This window comes from Alligator mississippiensis, chromosome 6 (assembly GCF_030867095.1).
Source record: "Alligator mississippiensis isolate rAllMis1 chromosome 6, rAllMis1, whole genome shotgun sequence".
Lineage (NCBI taxonomy): Eukaryota > Metazoa > Chordata > Crocodylia > Alligatoridae > Alligator > Alligator mississippiensis.
The window spans coordinates 7,647,793-7,662,337 of NC_081829.1; the positions used below are offsets into that span (position 1 = coordinate 7,647,793).

A 14,545-nucleotide genomic window follows, 5' to 3' on the forward strand; every position below is an offset into this window, starting at 1 on the left:
AGCCGGAGCCTGAATTGATTCAATCTTTGCAGGTTAGTTTAACCTGCATAGACTGCACCGATTTGCAAGTGAATAGACATTCACTATTAATTCTGGAAATGCAGGCACATGCCTGCAGTGGCTCAGACCAGAAGCCAGAGGGACGGTAGAGTGAGCCTTCCCGTCGGTAGTGGCAGAGGGGAGCTGAGCTGGGGCAGGAGGCAGGCATGGCCAGGCTGCAGCACGCCCAGCTATGATCGGGAAGGGGTTTAAACCCCCACCCTGGCCTGTGGGGACCCCAGCCCTTACCAGACTTTTTGGATGGGGGTCTGGGGGGAAGAGGAAAGGAGTGTGGCCAGACCTCAGCCAGGACCAAGCAGCAAGAGCTGGGGCATGGACAGCCCCCTCCCCACTGCAGTGGCTCCCCGACAGCCTGGCCTGGCCATGGAGAGCTAGGAGCAATCTGGGTACACAGCTCCCACATCCCCAATCTGTGCTGCAGATGGCTGGGAACAGCCTGGTTCCTCCATGCCCATCCTCAGCAGTGCCCATGGGCTAGCCCACCTCAGCCCCAGCCACAGCCCCAGGTGAGGGGCAGAGATGGTGGGGCTGGGCCACAGGGCCACTCTTCCCAGCCAGCTGCGGCTCAGTCTGGGGCCGTGGGAGTTATGTGGCCAGATCGCCCCTGGCTTCCCATGCCCAGGCCATTGTGGAGCTGCAGCTGGCTGGGAAGGGCCCTGCTTCCCCCGCTGGCCTGAGCCAGCCCCTCCATGCCCACCCTCAGCAGCATCCACAGCCAGCCCTGCTCAGTCCCAGCTAAGCCAGGCAGATTGCAGGGCCAGCGTGGGCTGGGCAATGGCCCTTTCCAGCTGATCGCAACTCCACGACGGCCTGGCCTGGCCTGGCATGCACAGGCAGCGGCTGGTCAGGCAGGGGCATGGAGGTGACACTGCTGCAGCTGCGGATAGGCACCTTGGCAGCCCGGCTGGCCACACAGGACACGTTAATCGTGCCTGCAGCTGCACAGGCTGGCTCATAGGCAGTGACAGGCATGGAGCCTTTTAGCCACTTGCTGCAGGGGCTTGTGTGTCTGCAGCCATCACTGCTGCTGTGCCGCCTGCACATTGTGGGTGAATAAACCCCCTCCCTGCCCCCTTAGCCTTAGGGGGCCATGCCCGGCTGGTGTCTGGCCATGCCCCGCCCCTGCTCCAGCTACAGAGCAGAGGGGCGGGGCCAGCCCTGCTGTCTGGAGCAGACAGCACAGCTCAGTCTCAGGCTGCAGAGCATGCTGGGATGCTGGAGGACCCTTAAACCAGGAAGGGGTCTGGGACAAAAGTTCCATAACTGATTTGGGTCAAACAGGTTTAAGTCTGATACTACCTTCAACAAAGAGCGTTTTAAACCACTTTTGGCCATTTTGAAACTGGTTTACGTGCCCTGAACTAATGTTCTGTTACAAGTTTAAACCAGCTTCTGATCACTTAGACTGGTTTGTGTGTAACTTCTGTCCCTAGCCTCTATGTCTAAAGACAGGCCTTATAAATGATTGCATTAAGACACAAAAATAAAAAGAGCTTAGTATGATCGTTTTCCAGATGCATAACTGCCATTTTTGGCGCTTACACAGTCTGTGACCCCATTCCTTGGGAAGTGTGGACGCGCAAGCTACTGGGCATGCTCAGGCTGTGCTCTGGCCAATCAGGTATGGGGTTCTCGCATAAGTGAGTCCTGAAATTCTAGCCTGATGAAAACCAGGAGGAAGAAGTGCCTCTTACGGATTAGCATAAACAGCTGAGAGGTTGGGGCACTTGCCTAGAAAGTGGGATGCCCTGGTTCTAGCCCTCACCCTTGCCATAAGGGATTTGAAGCCATATTTTTTTTACTTCCCAATAGTGCCATGGTCAATAGGCATCATCCCATCACCTTTCCAATGCTGGTTTTTGAAGCTGGCCACCCCCAACACATGCCCTTCCAGGAGGCAACCCCCCCCCCCCCAAAAAAAAAACTATAAAAAAGGTGTGAATCAAGAGATGGATGCTGTACTGAAAGGGAGCAGCTCCTGGGTGGCCCTTGCTCCCAAAGGGGCAAGAAGTCTCCCACTGCTCTCCATCCAATTAATATGAAATGCAAGATGCAGTGCCTCCTCTGCCTCCTGGAGACAGCTGCAAGGAAGGCAAGATGAAGAAAGAAGACAGGTTAATACCATGTGCTGGAGACTCAGTGAGGTACAGCTTCAAACTCCTTAATTACAAGGGATACCTAGAACCATGGCAAGACAGACTTCCTACTTCTGGTTTTCACCAGGCCACAGTATACCCGAGTGTGAATCGGAGCTGATGAGATGTACAGAGCTACGTGCCTGCCTAGCCAGAGCACAGCCAAGTGAGCATGTACAGCAGCGGTGAGGGGAAGCAGGTTCACAAACAGTATGCAAGTGCCAAAAATGCAAGTTATGCAGCTGGAAGGCTGCCATTTGGGATACATAAAGTGAAATAGGATTCTGCCCTTAGACTTAGATTTTTTTAGAGTGTGCGATTCAGTACTGTACAATTCTCCAATTAAAAATAAATAAATAAATAATCACTAAACACTAACATGAGAGCTAGGGTTAAATGGAATAAGAGCTGGGCATCTCTCAAAGAGTAGTGGCCAGTGAAGAAGAATTACTGAATTGAGGAGGTTTCTAGTGCAGTTCCAGGGGTGGTCAATATGAAGCCCAGTACTACTTAACAATTTTGTCAATGATCTTGAAGTAAAGACAAATGCACTGTTTGCAAATGACTGATAACAATGATGGGGCAGTCATTAAAAGCAAATCTGGGTTGGGAGGTAACCAGAGCTCATTTAAATGCAATGCAATGCAATGAATGCAATGCAATGCAGCCAATTCATAGATTGTTAGGGGCTGGAAGGGATTTTGCAGATCATTGGGTCCATCCCCCCCAGGACTGGATGCCCTTCTGCTAGATAGATTTTTAGCTCAACAAATGCTTTATATCAAGGAACGCAGGCCATACCTAGGAAATGGTGACTATCACAAGGGACAGAGCAAGCAAACAAGAACATTGTGGTACCCAACCCATGGACGTGCAAGCAGGGACAGAGTGCATAGGAATAAGGCGAGCATCGTCCTTCTGTGTAGATGAGATGGATCAAGGAACATTGGCTCCAGTTCTGGTGTCCCCATTTGAGCAGGTTGTTGCAAGATTGAACGGGGCACAGAAGAGAGCCACAAAAATGATTTGAGGGCTGGAGAAAGTGCCCGACAGTGAGAAAATTAGCTCATCAGAAAAAGAGACTGAGAAGCAACCTGATTACAGTGCATAAGCACCTTCACAGGGAGAAAATACCCAGCAATAAATGGCTTTTTAGTCTACCAGAGGAACGCATAACGAGAACCGATGGCTGGAAGCTGAAGCCAGACACATTCAAATGAGAGCTTAGACACAAATTTCTTCAGCAAGGGCGATTAACCACTGGAACAAATTACCAAGGGAAATGGTAGATTCTCCTTGTGTTGATGTCTTCACATCAAAACTGGATGCCTTTCCGCTAGATATTTTTAGTTCAACATAAGCGATGCTTTAAGTCAAACACAAGTTATTGGGCTCACTGCAGTGGTAACTGGGTGAATTTTAATGGCCTGTGGTATTCCAGAGGTCGTAGCAGTTAATATAATGGCCTCTTCTGCCCTTAAACTCCATGAATCTTTTAGAAACTAAATTCATTAATGATGGCGAGATGCTCAGAAGCGCTGGCAAAGAAAGCCAGTTAAGTACCCACGTAAATAACATTTTATTAACTAAGTTTTATGTTTGATTTTAATACATTTATACCACCCCCACCTTCTTTTGTGGCGTTTCTGATTCATAAAATGAATCTATTCCTAGAGCTTCAAGCATGTGGGATAATTTCAGGCAAGTCCAGAATTAAGGGTATGAAATAGAGCTGTCTGAATAGCAGAAGAGCCAGCTTGATTCATTAGCAATAATCCAGCTAGCACCCAGGCAAAGCTACAAGACAGGACTTTAATGAACATGCTGCAAAGACCAGGGAACGTGCAGGAGCTCAGCTATACAAACACCTCCAGGCTTGCATTTACCACCCTCTGCTCCCACACCCATAGTAGGTCATTCCCCAAAATGTTACTTACTCTGTTCCTCAGGCTCCAAGCAGGGCAGCTCTCTATTAAATCATGGCCACAGGGATAATTTGGGCCCTGGTGGCACAAGATTTTGTGAAAGGAGAAATTTCAGGCACATGCAGCTTTTAACCTTTTCTAAAAAAAGATCGCTGCCATTAGCTGCTGCAGAAAGCAGAGACCTTACATCCTTCCCCTAAGAAAAGAATATGAGTAGATAATACTATACACCTTGGAGGGGAATAGGAAGGACTTAACTTCCAGGTCTGAATATTTCCTTGTCCACTCAAGGTGACTGTGAAGATTAAGCTAACCAGCACTTAATTTCTTCCACCTGTGCATCACCTGGCCTGGGAAGGGCAATTAGGAGGTGAGAAGCTACATACAACCCTAACACAAGCCTGCAAAAAAGGGGGAGGTCTCTATTTCAACCCCACTTCTGTTGTTAAAAAGAAAGGAACTGAAGAAACTCTAGAGCTGCTGGAGAAGGAGAAGTACGTTGAGGGGTAAGAAGCAGGTGTGAGGTTCAGGCCGGTGTAAAATTGTGGTGTGTGATGGGGAGGCATATAATTATTTGCTGGGGTGATGTAAGAGCTGAAGTGCTTGAGGGGGATGAAAGGAGACCAGGTTCAGTAGGGGATGTACTATTAAATAGAAGTTAGGGGCTTGGGGAGCAGATAGAAGCTTTGTGCCATTAGGAGAATTATTTTCTCTGATTTTTCTCTCTCTCTCTGCAGAAGTAGAGGTCAAAATTATGCATACCCTATTTTGGGGGGAGATTTGGCAGCCTGGGACTGGGCAAAAGGAGTTCAAATATTGAAAACCAGACCACAGAGCTACGGTGTACTATTTTTTCTTTTTTTTTTTTCTTTTTAGTAGTTGAAGGTGAGTCTGGGGAGTTTTGAACTTGTGGGGTTAAGAAGATTGCTCTTTGTCACTAGTCTGTAGCTTGGGGACCTCTTTTGCACTGTCCTAACATTATTGGGTAGTTTACAAAGAATTGTTTTACTGCAAGGGGCTCAAGCAGGTGAGGCCCCTATTACACTGCATTACTTTGGGGATTTGTGGTACTATAAGAAATAGCAAAATGTAGGGGCCTGAAATTAAACCTTTGTCCTGGGGTCCCCAAAAGATGAATGCTGCTGCTGGAAGGGCACCAAACTTTGCACTTGTGCGAATGAGTGAGTAAAGTGTAGGGATTTAGGAAACTATACCCTATGTTTTGAGTTAGCCTGTCTGTTCCCCTTTATTGCTTTTGCTGGGCTAGCTGCCAGGGGTTAACCCCACCTGTGATTGATTGGTGGCTTTCCAGGAGGTGCTGTCAGGACAAGGACCAGGCGATGGCTAGGAAAATTATCTGGTGCTTATGAAACCAAGCATGCACCTTACCTGAGAGTGAATGCTGCAAGAGAAGCTCCTAGGAGATGCCAAATTAGCTGCAGTAAATGGGTGAAATGGTTGATGACATGGGTAGCTGCAGGTTTGAGGGAGAGACCCAAGGAGCATTGTAAGGCCAGGCTCATCATCAAGTTGTTCTTCTCTGATAACGAGCCATATGTGCATCTTTTGGAAAAGAGACATAAATGCTCTAGATGGAAGGAGCTGGTTGATATGGGCTGGTGAACTAATTTGCTGGATTATGTGAAAATGGAGGAAGTGGGGCAGATTCTTATGCCAGATTAGTGCATCAGTTATATGCAAGATGTTACAGGAAATGCTTATAGAAATGAGTTTCTGATGGAGCCCCTAAGTGAGACTGGCTTAATCAAACGTGTCTGTTTGGGGAAGGATGATGGACTTGATCCTGAGCCTTGCATTGAGTGTGATGCAGTTGAAATACAATGGGCATTACTTTAGTTGAAGTTGGGGATGACCAAGGTTGGAAGCAAGACCCAGGAGCAAATACCTTCAGTTGACGGTCAGGCTTGGTTTGGGATCTAAATGTGGACTTGAATTCAGTGCCTTGAGCCTGTCCCTAGTCAAACAAATGCTTATTGCTATATTGGGTTAGTAGAAAAAAATAAAATAAAATTTTATATATATTTTATGTTTTCCTAAAGCAGGGCCATCCAGCTTCTGGGTAGCCACCAGGGCTGCATGCTTCACAGGCCTGGGCCAATGTGCTACATGGGTGGGTGGTTGCCCCCCTGGTTCTCTCCCACAACGGGCTGCCTAGCACTGTTCCCACTGCTGCATGCACAGCACAGGCAGTGCCCCCTACCCCGAGCCAGGCAGGCAGCCTGGCTCCCTGCCACTGTCCCCCTTTCCCCCTCCTGGCTGCGCACACCACCCATCTGCAGCGTGCATAGCCCAGCTGCATTCTCTTCTGTGTTGCTCAAGCACTTCAGCCCTTTCCTGGCCACTGGGGCAGGAGCAACTTTGGGGGCTGGCGAGGAAGGGCGGCAGCTAGACAGGAGTTTGTGGGTTGCCAGTCAGACAGCCCTGTTCCAACACTTTACTGCTGTTTGGAAATGGCCTCGGGTGGTGTGATTGGGTCCTGCATCACGTGCTAAATTGGAAATGCTTCGGAGCAAGGATTATTGAGTCTGGTTTGCCTTCTGCTGCCTCTTTCTGCATGAGCTGAGATGGTTTAGCACCACACCAAGGTCATTTGCACTGTTAACCTGGAAGCGCTGTTAGCAGCACTTCGGAGTCCAAGAAACCCCGTGTCCTCTAGTCTCGGGAAGTAATATTAGCTCAAAACAGTCTCTCAAGGTTATATAAGCTTGTTACAAGAAGCATCCTTTTGAAGGCTGGTGGTTTTTGAATCAATGTACTCTTGGTGGGGCTCTTTGGGCTAATGCACGCTTGTAGCATGGAGCCAAAGCAGAGGCATAGAAGAGGGGTGCTTTTTGTGTTGAGTCGGAGGAGGGGGATTTGTACCAGCTACCATCAGTGTCCTGCAGCCATTGCTTCTTGGGCTGGCAAGCATGTAAATGGAGCTGCCCGTACTGAGTGCTTTCACAATTGCTCCATAACCTGAGAAATGGCATCTGTAGAGCAGCCTGTACTGAGTGCTTTGTGCAATCAATGTACTCTTGGTGGGGCTGTCTTTGGGCTAATGCACATTCATAGGACGGGGCCAAAACAGAGGCATAGACGATGGGTGCTTTTTGTCTCATTTGTCTGAATTGGTACAATTTTTGGAATCTTTGCATCTGTACACCCAGAGCCTCTGCAAGGCCTGTCTGTCACTTCAGTCCCATGCCAGCTCTTAAAATCAGGGTCAAAATTCTCAGTCTGTGACTGAATCCTGAACAGGACGTAAGAATATATTGCTTGTCCTTCAAAACCTATGCTGCGTCAGCTGGTCACCCAGCCTGTGTTTGTCAGGGGGGTCAGGATGTATGACTGCAGTGGTCTTGCTCTCATTTCCCTGATTGGGTAGCTGAGGCAAATAATTGCAGATCCTGTTTCAGCAGAACTGATGATCTGACATGATTTGGTTTTAGTGAGTATCTTGAGCACTTTGCTTTTAGTGACTATTCCTGCTAGTAGCACTCAAATGTATGAAGTGGCTCTGAAAAACCCAAGCCATGCAGTAGGCTTTAAGTGATAAGGTGCTTTGTCTCAGGATTATTCCCCCCCATCTTGTTTGTCTGTACTGACTAATATAATATATATATATATGCTTCAAGCTCTGAGAAACAGGACTTCTCTCTTATCTGTATGTACGATGGAGCCTTTAAACACTGCAGTAAAACAAATAATGTTCACAAGCACAGGACCCTTAAAATGCATCATGGGCCTAAGGAAATCTTCACAGGCAGATTTCCTGAACTCTTTCACCTTCATTTAAACTAAATTGGCAGCAGATGAATGAGAAACCTTGATTAAATCTATTAAGGAAGGCAGCCAAACTCTAGCTTGGATGCAGGGAGGGGGGGAAAATAAACACCCATTCAGACCTACTGCGTTTCATGTCCTCTTGGCTTTCTTCGGCAACAGGCGTGCTCATCTTAAGGTATCCCCAGTCCCCCTTCTCCTTTTAAAATTTGAGAAGCAAAACCATAGCTGCAAGGAAGGAGTTGTTGTGGAAGGGAAACCTGATAAATGTTTAAAGCAAGTCAGGAAGGGCAGGCTGGTGGATTCCTGGAGCCCTGATGATAACCTTGGCAGAGAAATGGGCTGCTTGCGTCTGACATCTCATTAAACAGCTCCATTATATGAGATGACAAGCTTGGGAGTCCGAGACACTAAGAGTAGTAGAGTTAAAAGCTGACAAACTGTTCCTACAACAAGTCTTCTTTATTATGCAGTGACAAATCTCTCATGCAGTAAATTTTAACAAGGAGGGATTTAGGAACTGGCGTCTCCTAGAAATATTCCCTGATGTGAGACAGGTGTTTACCACTAGAGCTGTTGGAACATGTGAGTGATGACTTCTGGAGCTCCTGGAGAGACTCGGCTGCTCACCGATGAATTTAATGCAGCAGAAATCCAGCCGCCTTCGAGCAGAGTGGGTCTGGAGTCGCTTGTATTATTGTAGCCCCAGTCCCTGTTTAATGCAGGCTGCATGCAATGGATTTTGCCTTGCTTCCCCTTTCCTGCAGTCCTTATACTAACAGAGGGAGGATAGGACTGAATACACAGATTTTGTCCCTCCAAATTCCCTTCTTGCCATTCTTGGGGTTCCTCCTGACTCTTGCCCAGGAGACTTTCACCCCTCTGTGCTCCTGAAAAGAGTGGGCATGGCCTGCCTACCTTGACCTTGGCAAAACAATAATGTTGCCTGTGCTTTCAGGCTCCCATTAGATTTCATAGACATTAGAGCTGAAAGGGACCTCAGAAAATCAAGTCCGGCCCCCTGTCCAAGGGGCAGGAAGTGAATTGTGCCCTGAGACCAGTGATTGCTGGGGGTGAGAAAAAGGTCCACCTAACCCATACCTTGGAGAGAAGGAACCTGACCCCAGGTGGGCTAGCTACCTTTCTGGGGAAGTTCAGACTCGGTGTTACCGTGTCGTACTGAAAAGCTTTTCATTGGCACCGATTCTGTTTGTTAGGCTTGAGGAAATTTTATTTCATTTACAACACTAAATACCATTGGGTCTTTAATTTCCTCCCACAATAATTTGTCTGTAATACTAGAAACCTTCGTTCAGGTTTGTTTATAGCTAAGCAGCTCGAGTACAGCAGGAGCATTAGCAGCAATTGGAAAAGGCAACAGCAGGTTGAGCTAAGGGAGTTCTTCACGGTAATGTTTTCTGGCCCTGCAGGAGACGGGCATGACCCCTTGAAAGGCAAAGAGCAATAACCAGTGTAAGACGGCCTTCATCAATCCAGCGCCAGAATCGCCCACTGCCCGTTCTCGTTGGGGTTTTCAAAAGCCGCCTGTAGAGCCATGAGTCGCGTGCTCTCGGAAGCTGGTTAATTAAAACATCATAAATTAAATGTTAAATTAAATCGGAGCTAGCCTTTCTTCCTCTACAATTTCCTCTGCTACTTGTTGGGCACCATCATTCTTTCCCAAACTCAGGTATGACACTCCCTTGTAGAGGGGGTAGCAAAGCAGTTTTATACCCTGGGCAGAGATGGCTCCTAGGTGCTAGCAGTGGCACAGCTGGCCAGCAGCTGCTATTTTTTGTCTTCCCTTCTTGACCCCCTTAACCCTGCACCTGGAGTTACTGCGCTGGTCATCTTGCCCCCCTCTCCTATTTGTTACTCTGCTGCTTCCTTGAATTGCTTTAAGAGTCTGCTAATATTTGCAATGAGAGAGGCTGGTGTGAAAGAAATCCGGCATTTAAAAATGCTCTGCCCTGAACTGAGCTTAGCAAACTTACCTGTATCTGCCTTCAAGTCTATTGCTGGGGCAGGTATCTGATTGCAGGTGATGCAGGGACCAGCTTTCCCTGTGCCCTCCAGGGTCTCTGAAAGAGTCCAGTGTTCCCAGCTGAGACTCAACTTTCCGAAAAGCTCTGCTCCTGTTCAGGCACCAAACCAAACGGTCAAATTTGCAAGAGTTCAAACCTTTAGGTGCCTGCTGATGCTAATCTGTGTAGAAAGCCTGCCTTGATGCTTTGCACCAGGAGCTGCTGAGCACTGCACAATCTGACCCCTTTTCAAAACCTGGTTCCAGCTGTAGGTGCTGCGTCCTTGAATACGCGACCCCAAGGTCTTTGGAAAACTTTACTGAGCACGCCTCTGCTTGTTCTCAGCTTCATTCATTTGTGTGGTTGTTGTGCCATTTCATGCACTTGCTTCTACAGAAGCTGTTGCATCCCTTGAGTCTTCCAAATAATCCCCCTGCCCCCCTCCGCTATTATTTGTAATGACTTTTATTTTTTCCAGCTTCAAACTGAAATCAGCTGCTTGCCTGAAATCTGGCTTTCCAATTAATGTAAGATTGGCTATGGACGCTTGTTCATAATTCTGGGATTGAGTTCAATATTTGGGCTGAGCAGGTATTCGTTTGTAGGGTTGCCTATGTGCTCTGAGCCAACTCCATTTATCACCGGGGAGTTGTGCGGGGTGTCGGGCTGTGCAGACTAATTTATAGTTGTGATGGCATCTCGAGGACTAGATTGGGTTGTAAATAACTGGCCTAATTTTTTTTTTTTTTTTTTTCTAGTGTGACTGGCTTTGGACACCACTATTTTTATTCATAGACTATAGAGTCGGAAGGGACCCAATGGATTATCGTGTCTGACCCCCTGCCCCCGGCAGGAAAGAGGACTGAGGTCAGATGACCCCAGCCAGGTGATTTGTCAAGCCTCTTCTTGAAGACCTCCAAGTTAGGTGATGGCACCACCTCTCTTGGAAGCCCAAGAGAAGAGACCTTAAAAACCTGACTCTTAATCAGAGCCTATACACGAGCAGGGAGGCTGCTCCGACGTGCTGTAATTCCAGCATGTTGTAGCAGACTGATTAATCGAGTCTGCCAGAGCGTGGCAATTGCTGCACTCCAGCAGCTTCCCATGTCTCGCATATCAGTGTCCCCGTGCTTCAGAATGGCATTGGATGCTTTTATTTAAAGCTCATTTGACAGGTGTTAGATAACGTGCCTCTGCTGCCATTTGGAAATGCAGGGATGCTGATACACAAGATGCACTGGGTGCTTTAATTGGAGCCATTCTAATTAAAACACCCCTGCCCCACTCCCGGAGCATGTGTATAAACACCTAGCTGGTGGCTTGCGGTTGTCCTCCAAAATCCCTAATCGCTCCAGAAAGTATAGGCTGCTACCTACATTCAGAAATCCCCCAAGGAGACTTCTCTGACTTACAGGCATTATGTCATTTCGGGCACAATCTAGCCATCAAAGGACAGGTCAGTTGTCTGAGGTTTCAGCTGGCCTGGATGATCTCCCATTAAACCCTGTGCACTGTCCCCATTCTGGGGCAAGGACTTTTGTTGCAGTAGTCTACAAATGAGCACTTTGTCATTCTCCCGGTGCTTGCGGGAATGGCAGAAGAATTGTCACTCATCCTAGAGTGGCAGGGACGACCAGCACCAGCAGTACCGAGTTGGAGGGGAAGGGAGGAAAGAAATTGAGTCTCTTTAAAAAGTCTGCTCAGTTTTACTCCTCCTTTGTACCTCCCTATACCTCGCATAGTTATTCTGATGAATTGCAAGCTCAGTGAGATCCGCTGCCACTGTACAAAGAAAGGGAGCTGACAAGCAAAAGTTTTAAAGGGCTCAATTCACAGCTGATGTAAATTGAAATCAGTCTATTATTTTTCCCTGCCAGCTGAGGATTTGGCCCTTTTTATGCTGGGGAGAAGTTTAAGCTTGATGCTTGGAAGGGACATCATTTTTGAGGGGGAAAGGAAAAAGAAGTGTTGCTTGGAGGGGAAAGCATGGCTCAGGGGTTGCCCCTTGTTTTCTCCTTGTGACCTCGGGTTGCAGCAGAAAGCTCTGCTGAAGCTGTCACTTGTGACGGCAGAGGGGGGCTCTGCTGCTAGCCACAGGCTGGCCAGCTAGTTACACTGGTTCTGTTCTCTCACTCCTACGCTCCTTGTGCAGCGTGGGTGGGATGCCCTGAGGAAGAAAACACAAGATGAAAACCACATGAAAAATTCAGGGGGAATATATATATATTTTTTTTATTATTAACAATACAATCCCCGGTATGTTTACATTATTAGAACCAAACGGTGGCCTCAGCTGGAAGATGCCACGAGTGGGAGAAGCTGAAAAATCCCATGCAAGTTTTAAATGCAACCTTCTTCATGCACAGGGCTAATGACGGCAGTTTAGAGAGGGGGAGTGTCCACTGCCTTAGTTGCAGGCCTAGGACTTGATCTAAATTCAGTGGCTCCGCAAAAGACTCCCAATGTGAATGTGCACAAGTCCTTCAGGCCCTGATCTTCCAAGTTTCTCAGGTGCCTAAATACCCCTGATGATTAATCTTCCCATGCACTGCTTTTTCTCCTCCCGTGGATGGGTTCAGTGATATTCCTTCGTTCTAACCTGCTTACTTTGTAAGCCCTTTTTTTTTTTTTTTGGTGTGTATACATGGTCCATAGCAGAGTGTGTCATGGGTACACCTGTAAGACTAATAGTAAACAATCAGCTGTTCTGCATTCAATGGAATTGGACTAGAATAAATGAGACCATAATCCAGTTCTGTATTCTTAGTTGGAAATTAGTACCTGTGTAAATCTGGGGCCTACCTGATACAAAAGCATAGTCTTCCGTTGGTGTAACTTTGCTGGCATAAGTGCGATCGCTACTTGGCCACAGCAGCATAAATCGGATCAGAATTGAGCAACCCCTGCAGTTTTTAATTTTTCTGGTGACTTTGACATTATGCAAAGTGTTAAAGGCTTCAGAACAGCTGATGCCTTTCAGTTGTCATTTTGCTGGATATGGATAAGTTATGATCCATAACTGAAATCTCTGTGCACTGTTAAAACAGTGAATGACAGTAGTAACACTAGTTCTGCCATTAAAGGAAAGCTGCCTACCCACCTATGCTCTCCACGTAAGTGTAGGCCTCATGGGGAAACTTTCTCTCTCTCTCTCTCTCTCATTTGGTCGTTACTACAGTAAAGAAGTTTTCGTACAGCTTCCTCATTATTGCTAACATCGGTTTACTTCCAGCATAGATCGTTGCAGACAAACATGACACTGTGTCACCTAAGGGACGCAGGGAATCTCAAGAGGGTCCAGAGGAGGGCCACTGGCATGATTAGTGGTCTTCGTGATAGACCCTACAGGGGGAGGTTGAGAGAGCTGAATCTCTTCAGCCTTCACAAGAGACGGCTGAGGGGAGATCTTGTGGCCACCTATAAGTTTATTAGGGGAGGTCAACGGGGAATAGGTGCCGTGCTGTTTACTAAGGCACCCCAGGGAGTGACTAGGAATAACAGGTGTAAACTAGTTGAGAGTGGATTTAGGTTAGATATTAGGAAGAAATTTTTCACAGTAAGGGTGGCCAGGATCTGGAATGGGCTTCCAAGAGAGGTGGTGCTATCACCTAGCTTGGAGGTCTTCAAGAGGAGGCTAGATAGTCACTTGGCTAGGGTCATCTGACCTCGGTCCTCTTTCCTGCCAGGGGCAGGGGGTCGGACATGACGATCCTTTGTGGTCCTTCCGACTCTACAATCTATGAATCTAATGTTGGAACCCACACAATGGTAAAAATGCATGTAGTGAGCAGTGGCCAACCTCTAAAAGGGCTCCTAGTGTTCCTAATGCCATTGGTGCTGAACTGATACTAGCAAGCTTCAAGAATTTTCCTCCTCCTTTCAACATGCTTTAAATGGTGAGTGAATGAGATGGCAAGGAGATGTCTCTTCAACTCCATTATGGGCTATGCTGGATAACTTGGCCAAGGGAAAAGCGGTAGTTACCGAGCTTCTCAAAACTGCACTCCTGAGTGCTGATGTGAAGATCTAAGGAGATTCCCATGTGAACGCAGCACCATGAATAAGTTTGGAAATCTGTCTCTACAATGTGATTAGCTCTGAAAAGGATGCTTCTAAGGGTCCCCAAAACACGTTTTCAAGCCAGCATCTCTGTCTCGTGCATCTTTTGTCAGCAATCCTTTCCCATTCAATGTGTTTTAAGTCAAATCATTCAAGACTTGGACCCAAAGAATTGACTGTGTGCAATATCATCCTTGAAGAGTCGCTGTAAACCACTGAGGGGAGGGAGCTGCCTCCCTCCCTCCCATCTCCCACAGCATGGACCCCAGCCCCACGGACCCTAGGCATGTTGTATGCTAGCTAATCCTGGGAGGTGTCTGTGTGTAGCTCCAATTTTACTGGGACAGGCGAAAAGAACAGTGTCAGTTTAGGGCTTTTTGGAGGTAATCAACAGGTCAGCTGGTAATGTCCCTCAGTTCTTTCCTTGGAAAAAGCTGTTGAAGAAGAGCTTGAACTTGGCTTTTGTTTTGTTGATGGGCTGCTAAACACTGTGTTATCAGCCCCCTGCTGGTTCCCTTGCCTGTCAGGTTTGCAAAACATATGAAGAAGCAGGGAG

The 14,545-nt window shown here is 47.4% G+C and overlaps 2 long non-coding RNA genes across 4 annotated transcripts in view; one reads left to right on the top strand and one right to left on the bottom strand.

Annotated features, from left to right (window-relative positions):
• Nucleotides 1–4,426, bottom strand: part of LOC132251123 (uncharacterized) — a 122,210-nt gene extending 117,784 nt beyond the window's left edge. Inside the window, exon 1 of the long non-coding RNA XR_009462937.1 lies at nucleotides 4,133–4,426. This is a non-coding gene — a long non-coding RNA (uncharacterized LOC132251123). The remainder of the gene's footprint in view (nucleotides 1–4,132) is intronic.
• Nucleotides 4,427–4,482: 56 nt separating this feature from the next.
• The window catches only part of LOC132251122 (uncharacterized), a 138,277-nt gene continuing 128,214 nt past the window's right edge, over nucleotides 4,483–14,545 (top strand). For 2 of the 3 annotated variants that reach the window (XR_009462936.1, XR_009462934.1), the window contains exons 1-2: nucleotides 4,483–4,626; nucleotides 4,858–5,005. This is a non-coding gene — a long non-coding RNA (uncharacterized LOC132251122). Of the gene's footprint in view, nucleotides 4,627–4,857; nucleotides 5,006–10,688; nucleotides 13,569–14,545 lie in introns of those variants that run through there. The other variant, XR_009462935.1, reaches the window with a different exon arrangement.